We start from the raw sequence: 13880 nt of genomic DNA on the forward strand, positions 1-13880 counted from the left end.
TTAATTGGATCTTGAATGAGGTCAGATCTTTCACTTTTTGTTGAGACTATGGTATGGTATGATAGAAGGGAATTAATATTGTGAATGTTTTTTTCTGAAACAGGTACTATTCTTTGTATTTTTGTTTGTTTTTGTCCCAGACAACATTTCACTCATTCTTCACAGCAGCTGTGGCAGATAGAGTGTGTGTTAGGTCAAGTTTGAATGTAAGGACATTTAATCTCAGGAAGCTCAGAAAACTTAGGAAACCTTTCTAAGGCTACACAATTGGAAAATAATAGTGCTCAGTATTTGAACTCATGACCAGAAATCTTAAGGCCAGTATTCTTCACATGATACTCCATTGTTACAATCTATATCAATAAAAAATACTATACATAATTTTCTATTTAAAAGACATAAAAGAAAAGAAGGCTAAAAATGCTCTGAATTAAAGGTCAGACAGTATAACAATTCTGTAAAACAAATGATCTAAAATGTCTTAACTGTATTCAATGTAAAAATATATTTCATCAACTTGGCATTCTGTGTGTTTTATAAGATTTATACTTACCAATATGCTTACCAGCTCTTCTTCTTCTTTTAATTTGCTCTGAATAAATGTAGCACAATTTTCAAAAAGTTTAGAATGTTAAAAGTCCAAATCCTTTAAATATGTTATATTTGTATTTTTTAATATATTTTTTATTATTGCTCAAGTACAGTTGTCTCCATTTCTACCCCACCACACCTCCCCACTCCACCCATCCCTGCCTCCCACCCTAGCTTGAACCTACCCAATTTGGCTTTGTCCATGTGTCCCATATATATGTTCCTTGATGGACCTTCCCCTATTTTCCCCTATTACCCCCTCCTACCTCCCCTCTGGTTACTGTCAGTTTGTTCTTTACTTCAATGTTTCTGGTTCTACTTAACTTGCTTGTTTGTTTTGTTGATTAGGTTCCTTTACAGGTGAGATCATAGGGTATTTGTCTTTCAACACCTGGCTTATTTCACTTAGCACAATGCTCTCCAGTTCCATCCATGCTGTTGCAAAGGGTAGAAGCTCCTTCTTTCTTTCTGCTGCATAGTATTCCATTGTTTAAATGTACCATAGTGTTTTGATTAACTCATTTACTGATGGGCACTTAGGTTGCTTCCAGCACTTGGCTATTGTAAATTGTGCTGCTATGAACATTGGGATGCATGTGTTCTTTTGAATTGGCATTTCAGGGTTCTAAGGGTATAATCCCAGCAGTGGAATCACTGGGTCAAAAGGCAGTTCCATTTTTAGTTTTTTGAAGAAATTCCATACTGTTTTCCACAGTGGCTGCACCAGTCTGCATTCCCACCCACAGCGCACTTTTCTCCACAACCTCGCCAGCACTTGTTTGTTTATGATGGCCAGCATCACTAGTCAGCAGAGAGATGTATTCATAACTCTTAATTATTAAAATTAAATAAGAAGTTAACTTCCAAAGAGTTCTTTGAAAATAGAATAGCTCTTTATTTTAAATTGTTCAACTAAGGCAGAGAGAAAATTTGCTCACTTTCTTAGAAGAATTTGTCAATTTTTTTTGTGCCATTATTTCTCCTGAATTTGTCAGTTCATAATCATTCAGTATTTTGTCACTTAATATTGCCACATCATCCACTGCACTACTTTTCTCATTAGGTTCATCCAAATGACAAATTGTTCCCTTTTTACCAAACTTCTTGATTGATCTTTCACGTCTTTTCTAGTCATTCCTAAAGGTAAGAAGTAGTCTGATCACATCCACACGCCATGTATGGTCCAGAACAGTTTTCCTCTATATGGTTTATCTAAAGCAAAAAATAATTGAAATTATCTGCCATTTATAACAGTATATTAATTACTTTTAATTAAAATGAATCACAGCATAGCAGAAATAGTATATGCATCAAGAAGAGCCAGCTCTAAAATTAGGACTGCACTGGCTGAGCATCAGGGAATTGCTAGGCAGCCCCTTGGCTTGGTTTCACTGAGTCGTCATTGGTGACTCAGCGTCAGGCTCCAAGGTGACGCACTGAAAGGAGCTCTTTCCAGTATCTTTTATACATATTTCTGTTCATATGGGGTTCAGGGTTTCTTCGGAACAGAAAGTCTGCCTCTCAAAATGCCTCCTGATCACCTATTCATTGCTCAATTCAACCATTTGGGGGAAAAAATATTACTAATCACTAGCAATTCTTTTTAGGAATGGTGGTGTCAGACAAGAAACTGGGATTAATTCCTGAAGGCATTAGAGATAAAGAGTTATGATTACCAAGTGACAAAAGCTACAATGGAAAACTCTCCTTTAATTCTTCTGCTTCGGAGACTGTGACCTCACTTTTTCCAACTACCAGAGTTTTTTTCCATTCTTCAAGGCATAACTCACGACACTTCCTGAAAGAAACCTCAAATCTTCTTTATTAACCTGATTATAACAAGTAGGTTTTTTTTCTTAATTTTACAGGATAAATTGTTCCCTTTTTACCAAACTTACAGGGTACTAAAATGAGTGTGCTACTTCAAAGAGTTCCTTGGGGAGGGGGGAATTTTATTCAAATTCACTGTCTTTGCTCAGAGCATTTTTAGAGTAAGACTTCTTTTAAGAATTTGACTTCAGATTTACTGTGGAAGAAAATTGTCAACCTCATTGCTTTATAGTCAAAAAACATGCTTCCTTAGTCCTGAACCTCTATTTTCTCCTTCTTTGATTCACAGGCTGGCACTCAATCCACTGAGCCACACCAGCCAGGGCTATTCCCTCCTTCTTTACCTTTCATCTTTCCTAATTTTTGACATTAAGTTCTATCATTTCATTCTTTTCCTGACTGATAAAAAAAATACAGCCACTCAGAGAAATCCTTCATAAAGCACATGGCATAGAATTGTTATTAGAATATTAACATTTGTGGTCTATTTATGATGCATCGAGCACCTTGATGAGTGCTGTACATGACTTAACTTTTCTGTTCCTCCCACAAAGGTGTGTGCTGTCCGTATCCTCACTTTACACAGTGAGATAAATGAGACAAGTTAAGTGACTTGCCCAAAGCCTTTCAGTTGGTTCAGATTCAGACCCTGTTGGGTTGATCTCAGGTCCCGAGCTCTGAGTTAATCTCTAGATAGTTTAGATGGTTTTAGTGTAATTGACAGAGTAATCAGCATTTCTGTACCTTTAATTCCATAGACAACACTGATAGAATACTCCCATCTGAATTTCCTCATCTTCTGTTTTCAGACCACGGTAATCAAGAACAATCTCCGGATCCACTGTTATCAGTGCTTTTTGCCGTTTTGTCAATCCCTACGTTATGCACAGTCTATGCTGTGTGCCATTTTACTACCGGCCGATTGATCCTGATTATGAGTAGCACTAAAGGACTACCATGTCCATTAGATCCTCTGTTCTCTGCTTTGTATGATCATCCACCAAAATGATAAGGCAACCCTAACGAGAAGATCCTTTCCCAGGAAGGATCTTCCTGGGAAAAGGTTACAGTTTTTCCAGGGTGGAGACAATTTACACTACCTCTCCTAATAACATTCCTTCCACATTCCTCAGAATTCAGTGTTTACGGTGATTGGTTGAGAAGGGTCAGAAAAGTGGGAATAGGTTGTAAAATAAATTTTTTTGAGGAATTACATATTTTGTAATTTATATAAATCTTATTATACTGTTGAGACAAATCTAAAACAGGGTATTACCTTGAGCAACTCATTGGTGAAATATAAAATCTATTCCATTAGATTGCTTGAGTCATTTTTTATTTTAACTTAATGCCACATTGGGTTATGGTAAGTAAAGAGGAAGGAGCTCCTGTGAATCAGAGGATATTTTATATGTAATAAAGATACATTACTTGAATAAAGGATAAATTACTTGTCAAAAGCATGAGTCCTCTCTATAGTAACTATCCTTGTGGTCATCCAGATTTAAAAATAAAAATAAAAAAGAAACAAACAAAAAACTACCAAAACAACTCAGTTTATTTTTCCAGAGTTGACTTATCAAATGATTTTCTCTCTCTTAAGTCCAAAAATATATCCCAATTTTAAGACTATAAAAAAATTCAAATTTTTTCATTGAAATGTCTTCAAATTATCTTAACAGCAGCTACTTAGATGCTCCCCCCCAAATTTTTTTCAGTACAACCATGGGTAAACTTTTAGAGTATTTTTTGTATACTTTAGTTTTGAGTTCATTCATTTATTCATTCATCAAATATTTATTGAACATTTATTATATATCAGATACTGATCCAGGCACTTTGATACAGAGGTAAATGAAATAGCTAAGCTTCTGTTTTCATTAAGCTTATATTATATTCAGCTGTGACAGAAAATAAAAATATCGCATATATACGTACACACATACATTCACAAGATAATTTTAGATAATATGAAAGTTGACAGAATACAAAACACAAAGTATAGTATTGACATAGAGATTACTGGTGCAGTGAGATTAGGTGCATGTATTTGAGCAGGATGTAATTCTGGAAGAGTCCTCTTTATAAAAACAACATGACATGAGCTTTAAATATTTGATAAATGGAAATAAATCTAAGGTGAGTACATGTAGGGCATAGGGAGAGTCTTGTGTGAAATGACTCAAGGATAAAATCACATCAGAACAAGAAGGAGTTTATCATAAATTTTAACGAGTTTAATGTATCTGTAGTGGAAACTACTGGAGAGTCTTAAGCAAGAGAAGTATATAATTTGACTTATTCTTTAAAAAGAAAACTCAAGTTACCTGGAAGATAATAGACCATGCTGGAGTACACACATGAAAACAGGGGCAATAGCAATGGGTTTGGAAAGAGATGACAAAAACCTAGATTAAGGCAGCAATGGTGCAGATGATGGGAAATAGATAAACTCAAAACATATTTGCCAGCAGAGTCAACAAGACTTGCTGATGACTTGCAAGTGAGGGGAAGGCAAGAAGAATAAAAATGACTTCTTGAAAAATGACCTCCTGGCCAGGCTGTGGACATTAGAGAGAGGATGACCACAGCAATTACTGAGATGCATAGAAAGGGAACGTTCAGAAATGGGGTGTGGAGGAAAGAGGAATCAAAAGTTCTTTTTGTGACATGCTAAGTTTGCCAAACTTGTTAGATATAACAGTGGAGATGTCTAGTTAGCAGGTGGACAATGCGAGTTGCACTGGGACTGAAACGTGAAACAGAGAATCTGAAGCCCATTAGGTGCTCATGAAGCCATGATACTGATTTAGACCAAGAATGCAGTGTATAGACAAAAGAAATAAAAGCAGGGTCAAAAACTGGGGCCACCAAAGTTTAGAAGACATCCACAGAAAGAGAAACAAGCCCAGTAGACAGACTGGGCAGCATTGAGACGGGAGGAACCATGACTGTTATGAAAGCCAAGGAAAGGAAGTATGTAAAGCAGGATGTCAACTTTGAGGATACTTCTGGCAAGTCAAGTAAAATGAGAACAAAGTACAATATATGATTTGGCAAAATGAAGGTCACTGGTGTTGATAAGAGTCTTTCCTCTGAAGGAGTGGGAGAAATGCCAGTTACCAGTGAGCAGGGGGGAGAACAGAAGGTGACGCAGCATTGGTAATACATATATTTTATAGGAACTACCACTTCCAGGAATTTTTATAGTAAAGGAAGGAAGCCTGTGTGTGCCCTTAATGAAAAATGTTAAACATAAAATGATCAATAGAAAGAGAAAAACATGATGATGTATGAAAAAGGGAAACATAATTGCTAGAACACAGTTCCTGCAAAGACAAGTGTTATGAAAAAGTTAGGAAACAACGAAAGATTTGACCTTAGGAGCATGGTCAAATTTCTTAATATAACATATGTTTTATCATCATCATTATTAATGTTTGACATTTTCTTAATATCAGAAAGTACTTATTTCAGTGTTTTCTAAGTATGAAGCTAATCTCATCACTGACTACATACATATATATTGAAATGTTCAATATAGTAGATTTGAAAACACATAATTGTTTTATTTAAATAGATTTACTTTGAAAATTTTTTACAAAATTGGTTATACAACTGACATTTTATCAGAATTATCAACAACTACAAAGTCACCTCATTGCACATGTTTCATTATTCTCTAGTCCTTGTAAATACTATTATTAAATTCAGAATTTAGATTTTGGTATGTGCATATATACACATGTATATCAGTAAATAAAGCTTTTGATGTTGTTATGAAGTCTTCGTGTTTATTACTTTTGGTACATTTATAATATTCTAACAAGGCAATGTATGAGGTCTGTCCAGAAGGTTTCCAGCCCTGTAATGTGGAAAATAGAGACATTATTGAAGAAGATACAAGATACTAGAAACACTGTACATAAGACAATGATGCCTCATTCACCTACAAAGTAGGCACCTTGGGACCTCACACAGTTCTCCCAATCACCATCAGCTGCCTGGTCGTATTTTTCTGAATCTCATTGACAGTCTGAAATCTCTTCCCTTTCAAAAATGATTCTAGTTTTGGGGAAAGCCAGAAGTCATGGGGTACCAAATCTAGACTGTATGGGGACTAAGTCATTTGATGTTTTGCCAATAAACTGCACAAGATGTGATACATGAGTGGGCACATTGCCCTGGTGAAGCTACCATCACCAGTTGCCCATAGCTGTGGCCTTCTGAATCATCCCAACAGTGTACCCAGAGGAATGTTCAAGCATAATACGAAATTTGATGCAGATTCATTGCTCTACTCATTCATTCATTTTGAATGCCATGGCCACACAGTACACATGCTCACTCAACAGCATCTACTGCCCCCACTGACTAGTGCAGTGAAGTCCTCATTGTTCACATGTGTGCATTCCAGTTCACTCTCCTTGGCTGCCAGGTTATGTTGATGTTGCACAAATTATTCTAGTTGTATTAACAATGGCTAGACTTTTTCCAGACAGACCTCATATAATATGTATCAATTGTTATTAAACATTTCCACTCATTGAAAATTTTACTAATATTAATTATTGCTTCAGTGAATAATTTGCTATATTCATTTTTCCTCTTTGTGTGGGAATTTCTTGACTGAGTTAGTTATACTTGGTGCTCAAAACCATAGATTTCACATATCAGTTATGTATAACAAATGTCTCCTATACAAAAATGAGTTTCTAAGATAACAACCAGCAATAACCGGAAAGGCAGTCTTACTAATAATAACTGACACTTGTATAACACTCACTCAAGGCCAGGTACTTTCTAAGTGCTCTACATATATTAAGTGGTGTAGATCACAAGAGAATTACTATTGAGACAACTTTACAGATGAAGAAGCTGAAGATCAAGAGGTTATGTAATTTGCCCAAAATGAAACAGTAAGTGAGGAAAATAGAATTGTATTCCAGGAAGTCTGACAATTTGAGTATTCTCTTAGCCATTATGCTGTGCTGTTTTGAGCAGTTAAGATATCTCCCTATTGTATTTCAGATTTCATTCTTTTTCTAGGTGTATTTATTTATTTATTTTAATTTTTTTTAAGATTTTATTTATTTTTAGAGAAAAGGAAAGGGAAGGAGAAAGAGAGGGAGAGAGACATGAATGTGTGGTTGCCTCCTGCATGCCCCGCACTGGGGACCCAGGCGTGTGCCCTGACTGGAAATCAAAACCGTGACCCTTTGGTTCCCAGGCCTGTGCTCAATCCACTGAGCCACACCAGTCAGGGCAATTTATTTATTTATTTATTTTATTGGGGTGACTGGTTAATAAAATTATATATGATCCAGGTATACAATTGTATAATACATCATCTGTATATTGTATTGTGTGTTCGCCACCTCACATCAAGTCTCCTTCCATCATCATTTATCCCCCATTTACCCTCTTCTACCTCCCACATAACCCTTCTTCCCCTCTGGTAATCACACACTGTTGTCTGTGTCTACAAGGGATTTTTTTGTTTGTTTGGTTAATACCTTCACCTTTTTCACCCAGCCCCCGCCCCACTCCCTTCTGACAGCTTTCAGTATGTTCTCTATCCATGAGCCTGTTCCTATTTGGTTTGTTATTTTATTTTGTTCAATAGATTCTCCATGTGAGTAAAGTCACATGGTACTTGTCTCTCTCTGACTGGCTTATTTCATTTAGTATGATGTTCTCCAGATCTCTCCATGTTGTCAAAAGGGTAAGCTTTCCTTCTTTTTTATGGCTAAGTTGTATTCCACTGTGTAAATGCACCACAGCGTTTTTGTCCACTCATATGGTAGTGGACATTTGGGCTGCTTCCAGATCTTGGCTTATGTGAAGTACCACTACAATGAACATAGAGGTGCATATATTCTTTCAAATTAGTGTTATGTGTTTCTTTGGATATATTCCCAGAAGTGGAATCGCTGGGTTATAAAGCAGTTCATTTTTAATTGTTTTGAGGTAACTCCATACTCTTTTCCACAGAGGCTAAACCAATCTTCATTCACACCAGCAGTGTGCGAGGGTTCCCCTGTCTCCACAACCTCGCTAACTCTTGTTGGCACATTGTACAGTTTTAAAGTGATCTTATATACAGCACCTAGTTAAATGTCTTTATAAAAGTGCTTAATGTTCTCAAGGCTCCACAATAAATAAAAATTATTAATTTTAGTCTGATTTTAATATGTAGAAATTATGATTGAAAAAAATCTCAGAGAAACAGGGTTTAATTGTTGTTATTCGGTGGTGGTGGTTTTTCAAAATCAAAGCAATTCCAAGTAATGTTGTGTAGATTCCTTATTATTTGAAGAATACACAGGAAAGTCATCATTGATGGGCACAGTTTACTGATTAGGCTTTTGATGATCAATTAATGCATTCTGTTTCTATTTAAGCCACATTTATTTTGGGGGGTTATCATTATCCAACCACAGGGATACATTTTTTGCTCAGTAGTTTCTGGTGGTTGACAATGTTCAAATGTGAAATGCTGGAATTTACATTTATCACTGCACACTGATTATGTCATTGACTAACAAAGAGCCTAGATGTGACTAAACATAGGCAAGCATAAATGAAAAAAACAGGGAATAAGCAAACCCACGGGTGAAAGCTCTGGCCATGCCTTGGCCCCAGCGGCAAGTAATGGATTTGATTTTACTTTACTAGTGTTTTTGAGGTAGAGTAGTTGTAGAAGACTTCTTTCCACAAGTTAATAGTCTTTTTTTTTTAATTGAAACTCTGAAGTCAACAATCAGGCTTCCAAGTTAGAAACTATAATTTATCAGAGGATGTAGAGAAAAATTGAGTTTTTTCAGAGAGGGAGAGAGAGAGAGAGAAAGAGAAGGGAGGGAAATGAGCAAGTAAGCAAGGGTTAAGGGAGATGTAGGGGATAGGAGGAGAGAAGAGAGGAAAGAAGAAAAACCACACAGAAATTGGAAAACACCACGAGGAAAAAGCCAAAACTCTCTTCTATTCACTTGTAATAGATAATCCCAAATTCTGTAAAAAGAAAAATCAGACCAAACAGAGGAAGTCAAAGGCACAGTTTTATACAAATGATTCACAAGCACAGTGGGTCTAAAATATATATTTTTAGGACAACACATAGCAAATCAAAACAAAAATACATCTAGTTCCAGGGTCCCTGAGAGCTTGCCCTCACCAGCCAACCGAAGGGCCAGTACTACTGGTTTCTACAAGGAAGGTTTCTTGTCTGGTTAACCAGATCAACTTATTGAAGATTCTTGAAGTAACTATGCATATTGTTCACTTTCATATGCAATACTTGGGAATATTTACATCAGAAGTTACACAAATTGGCACAACTGTGACCTAAATTAAAAAAAAAAAACCCATATTTCTCTCTCCTACAAAATGTCTGAGGGCCTGTAGTTTGGAGCTGATTGGAAGTTTCCACATTCATCAGGGACTTAATTACAAGTGTAAAGAACTTTATAGTTAAGTATGAGTGTACTTATATAACGTTCCTGAATTCAAGCCATTTATATATTTAATTTTTTACATGAAAAAATTTATATTGAGATTTAAATATTCTGAGGTTATTCATACACAGACATCTGTTAAAACTAGTTGACTAGCACAGAAACTATAATTAACTTATCTTCCTTCTATCTTTTGCTCTACTATTCTCTACATGCATTTGCCACCTAGTAGTCAAATTGCCTACTTGAACTCCTGTTAATCACACTGATAGAATGTCAGAAAATAGGGCATGATCTGAAAAAGAAAGGAACATTCTCCTTTTAAACACTTTGACTGAAAGTTAGTGCAGAAATTCCACATGTATTCCTAATGGCCAAAATATAGTTCTGTGGCCACATCCTGTGAATTTGGGCTGCTGCAAAATACAGTTTTTATTCCAAATTTTTGTGTACTCTAGTGAAGCTCTTAAGGAAGGAAGAGAGTGTGGATACTGGGGGGCAACCCACAGTTTCTGTTACAAAACTACTTTTTGTTTGGATACATGTGGACATATAAATATACATAGTAAACTATGCAAATATTGCTAAGGAATAAAGGGAACAGACAACCTAAAGTTGTATGTGTGTGTACATATTTATGTGTGTATATGCAAGTGTGTATGTGTAATTATTGACTCGTACTAATGTTTCTGGTACTGTTCTAAATTTTATTTTATTTAATACTAAAACTTATTCATGTTTCAGATGAGAAAATTGAGGCTTTGGAAAACTAAGAACTTGCAGAGAATCTTATCACTTATCTTTGACTGACTTGAATATTCGTGGTCTTTATTAGGATGGATGGATGGATGGATGGATGGATGGATGGATGGGTGGATGGAATCTGAACATATTAATTGATGATTATAGGAGATGGATGGATGCATAGATAGAAAGATATATTCATAGTTAATGATACACAAGCATGTATTTCTTTTTTCATTTCCTGGGGCTACTGGAATAAAGTACCATGAACTGGGTGGCTTAAAATAGCAGAAATTTACTATCCCACAGTTCTGGAGGCTAGACCAAAATAAAGGAGCTAATGAAGCTGGTCCCTTCTGGCGGGCTCTGAGGGACATTTTCTTTCATGTCTCTTTCCTAGCTTTTGTAATTTCTGTCAATCTTTGGCATTCCTAGTTTCCAGGTATATCACTTCGCCTCTGCCTACATCGCCACATGAAGGTTCCCCCAGTATTTCTGTCTACTCTGTGTCTAGATCCTCTTCTTCTTATAAGGAACTAGTCATTGAATGAGAGACTGCTCTCATCCAATATGATCACATCTTAACTTAATCACATCTGCAAAGAACCTATGAGGATTTCCAAATAAGGTCACATTCACAAATACCAGAAGGTAGGACTTCAGTATATCCTTTTGGTGGACACATTTAAACCTCAGGTTAATTTTCAACAAAAATTAATGTTGATTATTAATAGTGACATTTTGACCTCATTAACTGAGTTTGTTTTCTGAAATTGCAAAAGAGGAATATTCTAAGGTTTTTACTGGAAAATATGAACTTGAATTCAACTACACATCCAGATTTCCCTTATTTAGCTTAGGGAATAGCTACTTTATCCTGTCTTTTAATGTGAAATCACCTATACAAAAGAAAAATTTAACATTTGGATAGTCAAGAAACAAAAATCCCATTCTATCTAGATTTTTTATAATCACTTAAGCATCTCTAATTTGGTATCTTTCAAGATGGACTAAAATATGCTTATATCTTGAAAAACATTGAGTCAGAAATCGGCGAACCAGTAAGTTACTAGCTCTAAATGAAAAGCCAGATCACAGCTGTAGGAACAGTCAATGCAGCCGCTGTGTCTATCAAGAAAAGATCAACTTGGAAAAGAGCCATAAAACAATTAGAAAAGTTACTTTTCAGTAATGGTGTTATATCTCAGGCTTTAAGACTCAATTCAAGGGCCAAATTCAAGTTAAGTCCCAGTAAATAGTAGAACCTAATTGGTAGAGGCTAATGTAACCTGAGCTAAAGTTGGACTTGAGAAATTACCGGATATGTGGTTGTTTGGGTAGAGAGAAACATTCTAGGATGTCCTATTGGAATTCGCTGTGAAGTGTGAGTAGAGAGACATAACTTTTTAAAACAGGATTTAAACAGAGTTCGTCTGTCGGCTGTGTGGGATGGAACAGACGGAGGAGACTGAGTTAGAACACCTACGGAGCTCTGTTACTCATCTGTGTGAGGCGAAAGAAATTGTCATTTAGGATGTTAACAATGAACACAAAGTGAAAAGAACTTAGATAACAGATATCTTGAAATAAAATTTATATAATTTGATGACTAACTGGATCTTAAAAACGATTGGAATGAGTCACGTGTCATTAAAAATTTGGAGACTGGATGAGGAGCGTGAATCAAGATTAAGAGGTAAGAATTTCTCAATAAACACAGCTGTCACAAGCCAGGAAGAAAAATAGTTTACAACATGTTGACTTCCTCTCTTTTAGAACTTGGGAAAAAAACAGGAAAATGTCAAGTTAATTTGTATCTTTAGGTATCTAAACAAAGCCTGGAGCCTCCTTTTATTACTCCCTTCAATGTTTCCTTGGCCTAGTCCATCCTCCCTGATGGAACTTTCAGACAAATGGGACATGCCAACTGTCCCTAAGGGACATTCGTGTCATAGATCGCATTGTACTTTCAAACTGCGTTTGCCCCAGGTGTAATGTTTAAGTTATCTGAAAGATCAAAGAAGCAAATAAAATGTCAAAATTTATATGATGGACAGAGATATAAGGTATCAAAGAAAATATACACAAACTCATTTTTGCCCCCTTGGAACTTAATCACTAGTGGAGACATTATAAATTTCACAATTAATTTCTGATCATGCTTTTAGATATTTTTTATTTAGGTAAATTGGCTTTAAAAGTTTTCATTGATTATGCTTTAATAATATAATGCAAAAGGAGTACTTCTAAAAAAGTCATAGATTGTATTTGAAGAGCTTTTAAATTTGTCCTTTTTTTACTCAGACATATTTGGGAGTCATATATTAGCAGTTACAATAGAAAGTTTGGTTAATAACTTCCTATATTGTGCAAAAAAATGTATTTGATACCCGATAGATTAAAGTAGGGACATATTCTAGGAGCATCTTAATAACACAGGTGACCCTTGAATAACAGAGTGATTAAGGGTGCTGACCCACCCCCCACAGTCAAAAGTTGCATATGACTTTGAATGCCCCAAAGCTAAACTACTAATAGCTAATTATTGATCAGGAGCCTTACTGATAACGTAAAGTCAATTAATACATATTTTGTGTATTATATGTCTTATATACTGAATTATTACAATTAAATAAGGTAGAGAAGATAATGTTATTAAGCAAATCATAAGGGAGAGAAAATAAAGTTATGGTATTTATGAAAAAATCTTCTTATACTGAACTCATGAAATTCAAATCTATGTAGTTCAAGGGTCAACTGTAATATGTATAAAATAGGTACTTTTTTGTATTTTTTCCATACTTCAGTGTTCATGGTTTCAAGGAATTTATGCTATACTTTGATTTATTTTTTTAAACCTTTGGGTATCTTATGCTCTAGTTAAGGGTACAATCACATTTTACAGTTTTAATAAAATACTGAAAAATTAAAATAAGCAATGATATGTCTACAAAAGTGTTATCAAATCCCTTAAGGAAAGATTTATTTAGTTTAGATACTTTAGAGATGGATTTAAGGTGATCAAATATTAGATATTCTTTGAGATATATTGAAGAGATTAAATAATTGTATTTAGTTAAAATTTGTACTAGCCTGTGGAATTAGTCAGTTTTCATTGTGTGAAGCAAAGTTTTGGATTAAAATGCTGTCACACAACACATAAGGATTCAAAACAGCCTGGCTTTGTCCCTCTGTTTTAAAATAACTATTAAGTGGAGTTTATTTATTTTCATATATATGATAAAGCAGAAAGACAGTATT

This window comes from Desmodus rotundus, chromosome 4, assembly GCF_022682495.2.
Source record: "Desmodus rotundus isolate HL8 chromosome 4, HLdesRot8A.1, whole genome shotgun sequence".
NCBI classification, from domain to species: Eukaryota; Metazoa; Chordata; class Mammalia; order Chiroptera; family Phyllostomidae; genus Desmodus; species Desmodus rotundus.